Source organism: Macaca mulatta, chromosome 12 (genome assembly GCF_049350105.2).
Source record: "Macaca mulatta isolate MMU2019108-1 chromosome 12, T2T-MMU8v2.0, whole genome shotgun sequence".
Taxonomy (NCBI): domain Eukaryota; kingdom Metazoa; phylum Chordata; class Mammalia; order Primates; family Cercopithecidae; genus Macaca; species Macaca mulatta.
The window spans coordinates 63,787,649-63,801,033 of NC_133417.1; the positions used below are offsets into that span (position 1 = coordinate 63,787,649).

At 43.9% G+C, this 13,385-nt stretch overlaps 1 protein-coding gene across 22 annotated transcripts in view; it reads left to right on the forward strand.

The window, feature by feature from the left end:
- Nucleotides 1–4,288: 4,288 nt before the first annotated feature.
- Nucleotides 4,289–13,385, forward strand: part of TANC1 (tetratricopeptide repeat, ankyrin repeat and coiled-coil containing 1) — a 265,725-nt gene continuing 256,628 nt past the window's right edge. For 18 of the 22 annotated variants that reach the window (XM_001093218.4, XM_028830727.2, XM_077957059.1 and 15 more), the window contains exon 1: nt 4,289–4,430. The gene's annotated coding sequence lies outside the window, so the exon portion shown is untranslated. Of the gene's footprint in view, nt 4,431–4,588; nt 5,630–13,385 lie in introns of those variants that run through there. The other 4 variants (XM_077957057.1, XM_077957063.1, XM_077957058.1 and 1 more) reach the window with 4 other exon arrangements.

Here is a 13,385-nt window from a genome sequence, read left to right on the forward strand (position 1 = left end):
TCATCTTTAAGTCACTCTTCCTTAAGAGTACAAATATAGGCATTCTGGACTGCTCCGATCAAACCTTTAGGTTATTCAAGTCAAAGTGGTCCCAGGTAACAGGGAGAGAAAAACATCTTATTGTCTACTAAATAAAAACTAACTTCAGTAGAGCATTTTCTAATTAATTGTTTTCCTCCTTTTTAAAATTTAATCTTCCCAACACATCTGTGAGGCTGGGATTCTATACCATTCTCTTTTTTTCATAGATTAGGAACCTGAGGCTCAAAAAGACTAAACGAACTGCCAATCATCACAAACAGTAAGTACCAGTCAGAATTGGCATTTAGATATTATGACTCCATTTCCAATGCCTTTTCTAGCATAACTTGCTGAAAAGAGGGAAGGTGGAGAACATTAAAATGCATCTGTTATACTTAAAATTAACAATACATTTCTTTTTAAACTGTCTTAACCAGACTCAATGACATTTCTCAGAAGGGTTACTATCTGGTTGCCTTACCCTACCTTTCCTGAACAAGGGAATTTTCCTGTTTCCCCAACAGGGTATTTCACCATCAGAAGATTAATGAAAATCTATATTTAAAATCTGGATCTAAATTTATAAATGTAGATTTCTAAACCTAAATCTAAATTTACATTTAAAATATTAGTCAGATGACATGCTGTCTTAAACCAAGTTCTCCCAGGACTTTAGTTACTCTCATATTCTTACAAGGAAATGTGAACCTCTGACTCCATCTCTCTGCTTCTTCTCTCAGTGGATTACATAGCAGTTTAAACAATTCACTGCCTCACCCATATTGGATGAGTTTCTACAATGTTGGCAGGCCATGTGCTAGACCTGTGGAGGGGTTTATATGTCCCATGACTCCTTTAATTTAACTGTCTGGCTAACTGTGCACAGCTATGGCTTTCTATATTCCTGGATGAATGTCTGCCATTAGCTTGCAGCTGACCATGGTGTTGGCACCCGTGTATGACCATGGATCGTTACACATGCCGGTACTGTGTAGGCGTATGCAATTTCATTGCTTTTCCCACCTGATTTCTAACTACACCCAATTTATTTTATTATTCTCAATGTCTTTAACAATTATTTTCTTCCCCAGAATGTTAAAAGGGAGAGGAAGAATGAATGGACCAAAGGAGAATGGATTTTGTAAACATTAAAAGATGCCCCAAAGAAGGAGAAAAGTGTTTGTGTGCTGAATTGAGTCTAGATTTCCTTAAATTTTGCCTTAAAATTGACTTAAATTTTTTTTTAGCCCTGTTACAGTTTTTGTATGTAATTAACTACAGTGTTTTAAACATTTCACTTCTCACTATGTATTCTATACTACGCATACCATAATAAACACTGGCTATGATCCTAACTTAGACTTGATTTAAAATAGAAGTACTTATGAATCCAAGCAAGAGAAAAAAGCGTTCTAACACTCACAAGGCACATTCTTTTCTCACGCCTTCCTCAGCCTATTCCCCTGGGCAGTAAACTGTATAGTAAAATAGCCAGTTTATTATTTGCTGTTTTCTTTCACTCTGCTGAGAAAAGCTACATTGCTGGCAAACTGACAGAAAATTTAAAAATGGAATCCAGTATTTTGTATGTCTGTTTAGGGAATGTGTGCAGCATAGACAATTCGTGTGATCTATATTTCTTTTTTTTTTCCCTAACTGGTATCAACAGAAATGTAATGAATGAGCTTCTTAAACTAGATGGGATAAGCAGAGATATCCCCAGAAAAGCAAGAGATGATTCTTGCTCTCCTTTTCCTAAAAATTCAAACAAACCATCACCTAACAACTAACTAAAAATGCTTGTTTTTTAAAGGGAAAAGCAGATTTTTAGAAAACCATTATAATTCATTTTTAATATGTGCTCAGCTAATACTTCAGTTATTAAGATGCTTAGAAAATTTTCACATTTTTTTCTTACAAACTGATCTTAATGGAAGCCCCCTGTCTGCCTCACCCATGAATTTTCTTTTCTTTTCTTTTTTTCTTTTCTTTTTTTTTTTTTTTTTACTGTTTTTGGCCTTGTCTTTTATAAAATGTACTGTTTTCACCCACGGCTTAAGAGAGCTTCTTTGATGTTCTTAGTACAACATCGTGTATGTAATGTCAGCTGTTTAAAGCTGGAGATCAGATTGTGCATAATAACATATGTAGTTTGGATTATATAAACACTACAGGAAGAAGGGGAGACAGGGCCTTTCTGTGTGCACATTTCAGATTGCTAGCTGTATGCCTGTTTAGAATGTTAAACACTCCTAACTAGGCGGTGATGAAGTTACTTCTTTAGTGACTGTGACTTCTGAAACTATAAAGACAAAAGTTTTTCAACTAAAAATAATTTAAAGATGATGCCAGTAATGAACATATTTATGTGATTTTCTACTTGCTACTTAAGGAGCTTTGAGGGTAGAGGGAAAAAAATTGCATTGCCTTCAAAGCCCTATTTAAGCAATTTCATACAAAATTTGGAAATACAGCTGAGAAAAGCCAAAACCAGAAAAATGTGGTACAAATGATAATTTCATCCATTATACCTTTCACCCATTATAAAGAAGTCTGGAGCAGGAAATTACCAGTCTATTTTCTTAGGATTGTTCCTCTTGTATCTTAATATTTCAGATTAGTTAGACTGCTTGGAGTTTTTGTCTTTTGCTTGCGTTATTCTTTTATCATTAAGGTTGCTGTCTGGCTTTTTTGTCTGTTATTGAAAGATTTCGTTTCAAGATAAATTAAATAAAACATTACCATATTTTTCAGCAATGAAACATTTCAGATGGAGAAAGAAGTCAATAGCTTTTCTGGTTTAAGTTCGTATTTTTATTTTAAATATTCTATCCTGCCTCATTTCGGGAATACTTCGAGGCCGCTGATGTGTTTACTGCTCAAATATCAACACAGCAGTAATCAGGCCTTTGAAACTACGGGTGAAAAATCCAGTCCATTTCAGTCTTTTTAATTTATGAAAAGAGATTGTGTGGCATTTTGCTTCCCGTCCCTTTTCATAAGACCTTTAAATATGGACACCCCTCCTGCTGGTGTCTTTATATTGGAAAGCTCTGCGTGAGGTTGAAGTTTTTATGAGGAAACTTGTTTAAAACACAATAGTATTTAAAGGCGGGTTTGCCAAAGCAAGGTTAGGGGTTGCCAATAAATCGGTTTATAGCAACTTCTCTATTCTCTGCTCCAGACACACCAATGGGGTGACCCGTGCACAATTCCCGCTGGCCACACAAGGCAGGGGCAGTTCTAGTTGATCCTTCCCTGGTCAACTAGATCAACGAAGGCTGTCTTAGAGAGCTTCGGGTAATAAGTGGGCAGAGTACCCTAGGCCAATTTGGCTGCCTGGGATTCCCGGGAGGATCTTGGAGAACCCAGGACACCCGAATCCCTAGGCCCTATCCTGGTTTTTGCTCTGCTGGAGAATAACAAAACATTTTGGGAACTCAGGAGTTTAATTTACTGCCACCAACCGACAAAATAATAGCATCTTTGTGTGTTCTCTCCCCTCCGTCCCTCCCACCTCCTTCCGACAGAAGCACGACGCTGTCCCTCTGTGAAAGTAGCGCAGACAGCACGGGTCAGCCCGGAGCGGTCGCAGGAGGTCCAGACCCGCGGCCCCACGGACGCCCGAGAAATCACCGGTCCCAGAACATCCCCCAGTCGCTTTTGGGAAAGAAAAAGACGCAGCCTGCGAGATGCCTTCTTAGACCTTCCAGTTCATTTAGCTCATTCTGGCCCCAGAAAGTGTGTTTGTGTTTGTGTGTAGTTAAGTGAGGCAGAGAAAATCCAAGAAAGCCGCACAAGCCACCCTAAAGCGTCCACGGAAACTCCAGCTTGGTTAATTGTTCCCATATGTCCTCCTCGGCTGTGGTAAAAAAACAGCGAGGAGGGAAGGCCGGAGTCGCTTTGTTGATTTTGAAGAGGCTGTAAAAAAGACTATGGCCCATCTCATTTTGGTCCCGGGGAGGCCCAGGCGCACCCCGGGGGACCCGGTGTCCCAAGGGACGGTAGGGTGCCTCTGGCCTGGACCTGGCGCCGAGAGGCGGGACAAGGCCACCCCGCGCCCAAACCCCCCGGAAAGTTCGCGCTCCGCGCTCCAGCCGGTTCCTGGATCTGCCGCAGCCCGGGGCGGGGAGGGGCGCGGGAGGCGCGGCCCGGGCGGGCGCGCGAGAGGAAGGTGCCTTCGGGAACACGCGCAAGGGCGGGGATTCGCGCTGCCAATGAGGCCCCGGTGTGGGCCGAACAAGGCGGGGGACGGGCCGGAGCGGACGCTTAGCTGTGGCAGCTGCTGGAGCGGCGGCCGCCTCGGGAGCTGGAGGAGAGGCAGCAGCGGAGCGCCGAGCTGGCCGCGCCCCGAGGCCCGGCCCTGGGTGTGGGGAACCGCGCCGAGGAGCTGGAAACTTTCCCGGCAGGTAACTCCCGCCGCCCCGGCTCCGCCGTGGGCCTCCGAGCGCCCCGGGCATGGCCAGCTGCCAGTGTGCGGAAAGGTCGAGAGGGACCCGGGGAGGAGAGGGTGATGGGAGAAGGGAAAGGCGTGTGGGAAAGTTTCCGGAGCGCCCCCTTCTCCGCCGGGCACACCCGGGAGCTTTCCGGGAATAGGCACAGACATGTTGGGCGCCCCGGGCCTTGGTCTCGGCGGCTTTGGGGAGTCCGCACCTTCCTTGCGCGGTTCCGCCGCGCCGGACCGAGCCGGCCTGCGGTGGAACCGGGGTGGTGGGAACCGGGAATGCTCGGGGCACGCTTGAGTTTTGGGACCACCCCCGCCCGGCGCGCCTGCTCGCCCCCTTTCCCGCCTTCTCTGTAGCCCTCGGGCTTGGCAAGGGCCTGGGCTACGCCTGGTACCTGGCGCGGGAGAGACGAGGGGAGGCGCGCCTGGCACAGCGGGGTCCTAGGCGCCCCCCGGAGAGTTGGGGTGCGCGGGTCGCGAAGTTGCCGAGAGAACTTAAGCCGGGGGCATCGTATTGCCATAGTCTGGGCTGAAAATCTATTGCTTTGCTTCCAAGAACACTGCGATTAGCATATCCACACTCCTTTACTGGGGGTAGGGGTGAGTTAGGATTAGACTTTGGGGGGTTTTCTTTACGGGTGGGACGCTGAGAAAAGCAGTAATTGTCAAGATTGTGAGCCCCCTTGTTCTTGGATGCAGAGCGGTCCTTTTGGGAGGACGATATCAGGGCACTGGCTTCCTGAAGGACTTTGGGGTGCGGGCGCGCAGTGTTGTGGGTGTGCGGGGTTCCCGGCTTCGGCGCGGCGGCTTTCCGGAACGCCTGGCTGGGAAGGAAGCTCTAGATATTGGGTGGTGGGTTTGCAGACAGAAAGGTCTCTAGACCGGTGATCTCAAAACTTACTGGACTTACTGTGCTCCGGGAGGAAATGTGGCGTTGGCCAGGTAGAAACGCGACGCTGCGGCCAAGGGGCGGAGGACGCCAGGCTCGGCAACGGCCTTCTCCCAGCCCCCTCCTGCCAGCTCCTGGCAGATCCAGATCCTTGTGCCTCCAATGTTGGGACCGTTCGCAGTGGCGTTGTTCCCAGCTGGAGTTAACTTGGGAGATGAGGGAACCTTCATCTTGAACTTGACCTCAGAAGCAGCGTCGTCTGTACAGGTTACAAGGTAAATGGAAGCTGAGCCTTAACGTGGGTTGGATCGCAAACTGGCTGGCGCGGAAAGGAAGTTCCTGGTTCAGAATCTGAGGAAAGGGCTCAGAATTGCTGAGATCGCTCGCCCTGGAAATGCCAGACACACCAGACTGCAGAAGTTAATGCGTGTTTGGAGGGGTGGGGGTGGGAGAGGAAAGGAGAAACCTGGTTAGTTGGCACAGAGGGCTAGTATTTCTCAGTAGTGGAAATGAAGGGAGTCTGCGTCTCTGCTTTCACCAGATCCGCTACCTTCTTTTTTCCTTCCTTGGTCATCTTTATTCCTGCCAGGCTGGCACTCCTGAGGCAGGGGAGGGAAAGGAGAAGAAAGCAGTTGTGAAGCTTCCTGGGTCAGCCTGGAGGTATTTCAGATCTGCTGCTAGGAAGATTCCAGGATTTTAACAGCTGCTTCTTGATTGCTGGGAATGAAAGAATTTATGAGCGGCTGAGAGGTGTTCATTATGGAAGTAGTCTGAATGTTTTACTCATCTAAGCTACTTAAAGACCTCACAAGGGACCTTCCCTAGAGTATGCCAGTTTCTGCAGTTTGTGTCAGTCAGAATGCTTGGTTTAAGTGTTAGTCAAAAAGCATCACAAATATATCCTGGTGGTTCTGAAATGAAAAGTATGTGGCAGTAAAGGAACTATGGTATCTGATATCCTTCAGGACTTCCTCCTAGGGTTGTTCCTGTTACCTGCCAAGTGAACTTGGTCCAGGCTTCCGGACTGTTGTGATTTGACAATAACAGATGGGAAATAGTGTCATTGATTTTAGTGGAAGCAGGAAAAGTCCACAAATAAATTTAAGGTGAGTTTTTATGACCCTATCTTGCACTTGTGGTGCCCCAAACTTAACTTTTTGGCACCAAGCCTGTTGGTTCGAAGTGTTGCTGGAACTTGGAAGCAATGGTTTTCCTGCTTTCTTGGTTTAACCACCAGAATGCCCAAATTATTATAATTTATATTCATCCTTGATCTAAGACATAACTGATTCATGGTCAGCCTTTTTCTGCTTCCCATAACAGCCTGTAGAAAAAAAGAAATTTTGTCTCTTTAACCACACACAATTTATTTGGTGCCATAGTAGGTTTTTGACACTGGATGATTGAGGGCATAATTTTAGAGACAATGGAGTTGTCTGGATTAAATCGTCCATTTTTAGGCGACATCCTCTTCTGAGTTGCTGATTAATTCTTTATCTCTCTGGGAACACTAAAACCAGCATCCCTGGGCCAGTGGAACTATAATCCATATTATAATGACTCCTGCCAGCATAGCTGGAGGTTAACTTTATGTCGATGTTTCCATTAGACATTTCTAACCTAATTGTAAAGATTTTGTCTCAGTTGGGTTGAGAGTCTCATAGAAAAAGAAATGACTTTATTTTTATCTTTATGATAAATAGTTTAACTGCTGTTACAGGAATACATTTACAGAAGCAAAATAAAGCAGAGTGTTTATATATTTGTGGGGGGATTTGTTTTAGTGTTTAAAATAGTTTGGTTTTTAGCTCTCTTTTAAATGCATATTTCAGTGGTGGAAAAACCAGAACCTCTCCCTTCCCCCTTTCTCCCCAGGTTACAAAAGTCTTTGCTGTACAGAGAGCTCTTAAGCCTTTCTAGGTTTTGGTTTTCTCATTTTTATCATCCCTAAAATGGGATTACCTTGCATCCCTAAAGTTCTGTGACTCTCCAAAAGTTTGAGAAATATGGGAATTCTGGAGCCAGTGCTGTAATATTAGAGCAGTGCTATGGGGTTTATAAGGGCTTGATTTACATATTTTATTCCTAATCCTTTATTTGAGTAAACCAAGGCCTAGGAAGTTAAATTAGACGCATATCATCTATAAATAGTGGAGCTGAACTTGAACCAAAGTCTTCTGATTCTCCCTAGTCTCTTTTCTGTTTATTCAAACCTGCCAAAAAGACTAATGTTAATATGTGGCAATTTCTCACAATACATTTTTAGGGAAATATATGAGTTATTTTGATTTCAGAACCCCAGGGTTAACATCCATGCTTTGATGTCAGGGATTAAAAACAGTTCACTAATAATGGTAATAAAACTTTCTCCTCAAGAGAGTTTCAGAAAGTCACATGCTTCAAACTAATCATTTGTTTATTTTCAACTTCTTTTTTATTAAGTAGGCTTCAGGGTGTAATGTGATTTATAATCCGGACTAGTAACTCAGACAGCATTCTTAAGGAAATCACTTTTCAAATCTGTACCTCTTTTTAAAAATAAAAAATGAACATATCATTTGCCTTTGATCTTGGTATCTCTCAGCCTGATTGCAAAGCCTGGATGAATATTCCTTTTTTTGGTGTCATCATTCTTGAGCTGTTTCTACTGATGGCTGGATAAGTCTGATTTTGCAGCACTTTCCATGCTAAATAAATCCTTCCCTTATGCTGTTGGGTTGATGGTAAAGAGGTAGTAGGTTGCAGGTGACCCATTTTTGCTGTGTCTCTAAATGTTTGTGCTCTGTCCTGCTTGCCTAGTTAGCGGCACTCACTGCAGCTTGACACTCATCTGGAGACTGGTATGGATTTTCTTTAACAGGTTCTAAAATGAAATTATGTGTTAAGCTGTAGGCTCTTTTATGTGTGAGCGGCTTGTCCATCTTCAGCTTTTTAAACTTATTCTCAGAGGAATGTCTTTTCAAAATATTAAGCAATGGGGTTTAAACCTCAAGAAGAAGATGTATCAGTGCTCATTGGCTGGGAAGGAGGTGTAGTACATCTGAAATTGCCACCATTTCCATGAGTGAGAGGAGAAGAGAACATTATGAAGCATTATTTGCTAGAGAAGTTGGGAGACTTTGTACCAGGAAGGGACAAAAGCAGCAAAGGAGAAGAATGACTCTTGGTTTTTAATACTGTTATCGGGAGCATGGATTTGGAATGATAGAGGACTTTGATGAAGAAGGCTTTCAGAGGACATTATCTTGTGGAGAGTGAAAGGGGTTGTCCTGGTTTGGTTTAGCTGCGTTGCTGATGGAACTTGCCCTTCTAGGGTCGGTGTTGTCTTTAGGGTCCCCTGCAGGTGGGTGTGACCAAGGAGAATGTTCTAGAAAGAAGAGTTCCACAGACAGGAATGTCAAGGACAAAAGTGTTGCAGAGGGATGACTTGGTTCCTGGATTTTAGCACAGATTTTGCCGCTAACATGAGGCAATTTATTAGTGAAAACCTTCCAGTTGTAGAGGTAGACAGATGTGAACCCAGTATGTTCAGTCCACATAGCCCAGAGCCACAGTGACTCAACCTCTTCCCTGCCCTACCTCAGCACACCTAGGGTTACCTGCCAGTCATGAACAGTGGCTTATTACCTCTTTGGGTAGGCGATGGGGGTGGAGAGTGGGGAAGTCTCTAAGAAGTACTCGGCTGTGACCTTTTCATGCATGTATACTCATGCAAAAATGGGATCCTCTGTTGCATGAGCTTTTGAAGAAATATGAAAAAGATCATACATATATGGCTGCTGGTATTATAGCTCTCAAGCCTCACATCCAGAATTGGCCTTTTTGATGTTAGTTCCAATTTGGGAAAGCCCTGGAGGGAACCTGAGTTGGCTTGATGCCAGCCAAAGGAGAGTTACGGTTAGACCCATAAAATGGGGCTTTGGGGAGACAGAGTATCCCACAAAGAAGAGGGTTATTGTTAATGGAAGAGGGAGGGAGCTGGATCAACAAAAGAGCTAGCCAGGGCAGTATACATTTCCACAAGTGGTATTGCTGATCATAACAACATACCAAAGGATATGAACATTCTTAATGTTGTTGTGATGTACACCCCTGTAGTCTTGAGGGCAGTGGACTTGTCCACATTCTGTGGGACTCTGAATTGCTATGTACACAGGCATAAGGGGGTATTGAATTACTGCTAAAAACATAAGAGTTGGTCATTACTCCCGTGTAACCCATTACACTCCCCTCTCTCTGCCATGCTTTGTTCTAAATTACTTGGGATAAGTAACATTAATTATTAATGTTTATTGAGTGCTGGCTGACTCTGAACTACATGTTTGAATTTAAAAAGTCTGTGGATGAAACAGTTTGGTTCTTTCTTCCTGTGTTGTCCTACATATGTAGAATACTATGGCAGGGATGGTCACCATGCAACAGCATTTTGTGTTCTGGTCCTCCTTGCTTCTTGTGGCTTAACAACTATTTATTTGCTTGGAATTCAGAAATGGGGGCCGGGTTCCCTGTGTCTAGGCTCACTGGTGCCGTGGTGGTTACATGATTCATTGAGGGCCATTGCTGCAATAGTTTACAACATTATAACCATTCTTGGTGTCTATGGAAGATTGGTTCCAGGATTCCCATGGATACCAAAATCCTTAAATGCTTAAGTCCCTTATTAAAAATTATGTATTAGTTTGGGAGGCCGAGACGGGCGGATCATGAGGTCAGGAGATCGAGACCATCCTGGCTAACACAGTGAAACCCCATCTCTACTAAAAAATACAAAAAACTAGCTGGGCAAGGTGGTGGGCGGCTATAGTCCCAGCTACTCGGGAGGCTGAGGCAGGAGAATGGCGTAAACCCAGGAGGCGGAGCTTGCATTGAGCTGAGATCCAGCCACTGCACTCCAGCCTGGGCGACAGAGGGAGACTCCGTCTCAAAAAAAAAAAAAAAAAAAAAAAAAAATTCGTGTATTATTTGTATATAGCTTATGCATACCCTCATATATATATATATATTTTTTTTTTTGTAATTTTATTATTATTAGTTTTGAGACAGAGTCTCACTCTGTCACCTAGGCTGGAGCACAGTGGTGCAATCTCGGCTACTGAAAACTCTGCCTCCCAGGTTCAAGTGATTCTCCTGCCTCAGCCTCCCGAGTAGCTGGGATTACAGGTATGTGCCACCACGCCTGGCTAATTTTTGCATTTTTAGTAAAGATGGGGTTTCACCATGTTGGCCGGGCTGGTCTTGAACTCTTGACCTCAGGTGATCTACCCGCCTCGGCCTCCCAAAGTGCTGGGATTACAGGCTTCAGCCACCTTGCCTGGCCTCCTTTTATTTTATTTTATTTTATTTTATTTTATTTTATTTTGAGATAGGGTTTCCATTTGTCATCAAGGCTGCACTGCACTGGTGCTATCATGGCTCACTGCAGCCTCAACCTCCTGGGCTCAAGTATTCCTTCCACCTCAGCCTCCAGAGTAGCTGGGACTACAGGCGCGCACCAACACACCCAGCTAATTTTTGTATATTTTTTTTTTTGTAGAGACAGGGTCTCACTATGAGACCAGCCCAGGCTGATCTCAAACTCTTGGTTCAAGTGATCCTCCTGCCTTGTCCTCTCAAAGTGCTGGGATTACAGGCATGAGTCAACCCCCCAGTCCTCTTTCATACTTTAAATCATCTCTAGATTACTTACAATACCTAATACAATGTAAATGCTAGTAGTTGTTATTCTATATATATATATATATATATATTTTTTTTTTTTTTTGAGACGGAGTCTTGCTCTGTCACCCAGGCTGGAGTGCAGTGGCCGGATCTCAGCTCACTGCAAGCTCCGCCTCCCGGGTTTACGCCATTCTCCTGCCTCAGCCTCCCGAGTAGCTGGGACTACAGGCGCCCGCCACCTCGCCCGGCTAGTTTTTTTGTATTTTTTAGTAGAGACGGGGTTTCACCGTGTTAGCCGGGATGGTCTCTCCATCTCCTGACCTCGTGATCCGCCCGTCTCGGCCTCCCAAAGTGCTGGGATTACAGGCTTGAGCCACCGCGCCCGGCTTATTCTATATTGTTTTAAAATTTATATTACTTTTTGTTGTATTTATTGTATTGTTATCTTTTTTTCCAGTGGTCAGTTACTAGAATATTTTTTGAATATTTTCTAACCTAGGTTGGTTGAATCTGTGGCCATGGGACCTGAGGATATGGAAGGTTGGGTGTGGAGCAGGTGACTGTGCTTACTAGTATAATCCTGCTTTTGATTAGTTTTCCACTTGCCACGTACTTAAGGGTAAGGTGGATGTGTCCCCTGCCCCAGGGAGTGAATTTTGATTAAGCCAAGTCAATTTTAGTAATGCGATACCTTTTGCCAGTGACTTGTTAATGAATGTGTATATGACACCTGTTAGGTCCTGGCATATTTGAAGCATAAGGTTGTGAGCACAAGAGAACAAGTAGCACCAAGTGTAGAGTAAAGGTGCCTAAGACCACAATTACTTTTTTTTTTTTTTGTCAGTGTTGGGAGTGTAGGAGGTGGGCAGGTAGAGACAGGGTCTCACCATGTTGCCCAGGCTCGTCTCAAATTCCTGGCCTCAAGCAATCCTTCCACCTCAGTTTCCCAAAGTGCTGGGTTACAACATGAACCACCATCCCCAGCCCACAGTGACTTATTTTAGCTGCTGAATTAGCCAGCCCTAGAACCACTGTGACTCAGAACTTCTGTGAGAAAAAACATTTTCATTATGTTTCTTTCTTTCTTTTTTTTTTTTAAGCTAGGGTTTCACTCTGTCACCCAGGCTGGACTGCAGTGGCATGATCATGGCTCACTGTAGCCTCTGCCTCCTGGGCTCAAGTGATCCTCCCACCTCAGCCTTCCGAATAGCTGGGACTACAGGTGTACACCACCACACCTGGCTAATTTTTGTATTTTTTGTAGAGATGGGGTTTCCCCATGTTGCCCAGGCTGGTCTCAAACTCCTGGGCTCAAGCGATCCTCCCACCTTGGCCTCCCAAAGTGCTGGGATTACAGGTGTGAGAGCCACTGTGCCCAGCCTCATTATTGTTTAAGATCAGTAGTCCCCAAAGTGGAGTGTGCTAGATCATCCAATATGGGAGGGAAGAAAATATTCAAGAATATTAGAAAAAATTAAGCTGTTAAAATATTTAATGTATGAGTTGACACTGGTTGGTATATCTGATAGTCTCTTGTCAACTTACATTATATGAGTTTGCCTGAGGGAAGACTGGGCCTTTTACAACCTGGTGGAATTGACAGTGGTACTCTCATTCTTATTCTTGCCTTTGGTGAACTCTAGCCATCTAAATACATTTGTGGCTAGATTATCTAGTTTTAACTAAACTGACCCCCACAAAATGGGCGCGTGGTTTAAAAAGATTCTTGCAAAGAAAGTGTAATGATAATGATAGACGTATAAAGGAACAAGAAAATGTTCTTATGAGTTTAGAACATGACTTTTAAAACAAATTTGACAAGAAGGTGGCTCAAAAATTATGTATGGGCAGAGCACCATGGCTCATGCCTGTAATACCAGCACTTTGGGAGGCCAAAGTGGGCAGATCACCTGAGGTCAGGAGTTTAAGACTAGCCTGGCCAACATGGTAAAACACCGTCTCTACTAAAAATACAAAAATTAGCCAGGTGTGGTGGTGTACGCCTATAATCCCAGCTCCTCGGAAGGCTGAGGCAGGAGAATCACTGGAACCCAGGAGGTTGCCATGAGCCAAGATTATGCCAGTGAATTCTAGCCTGGGCGGCAGAATGAGACTCTGTCTTGAAAAACCACAACAAAAAGTTATGTTTGAATTTGTATTATTAGTCAAAATGAACTTAAAAATACTGTTTGACTCCCATCCTTTAAAAAGTTTTACATGTTTTATAATGTATATACTACATTCATGTGTGTGTATACATACCATTCACAACTACTGTTTTAATTACACATAAATTATATACAATTTATAATACGTTAATATATATATTACAAATTTTTTCCCCTGAAATTCCTGAGCTTCAATACCTTTATA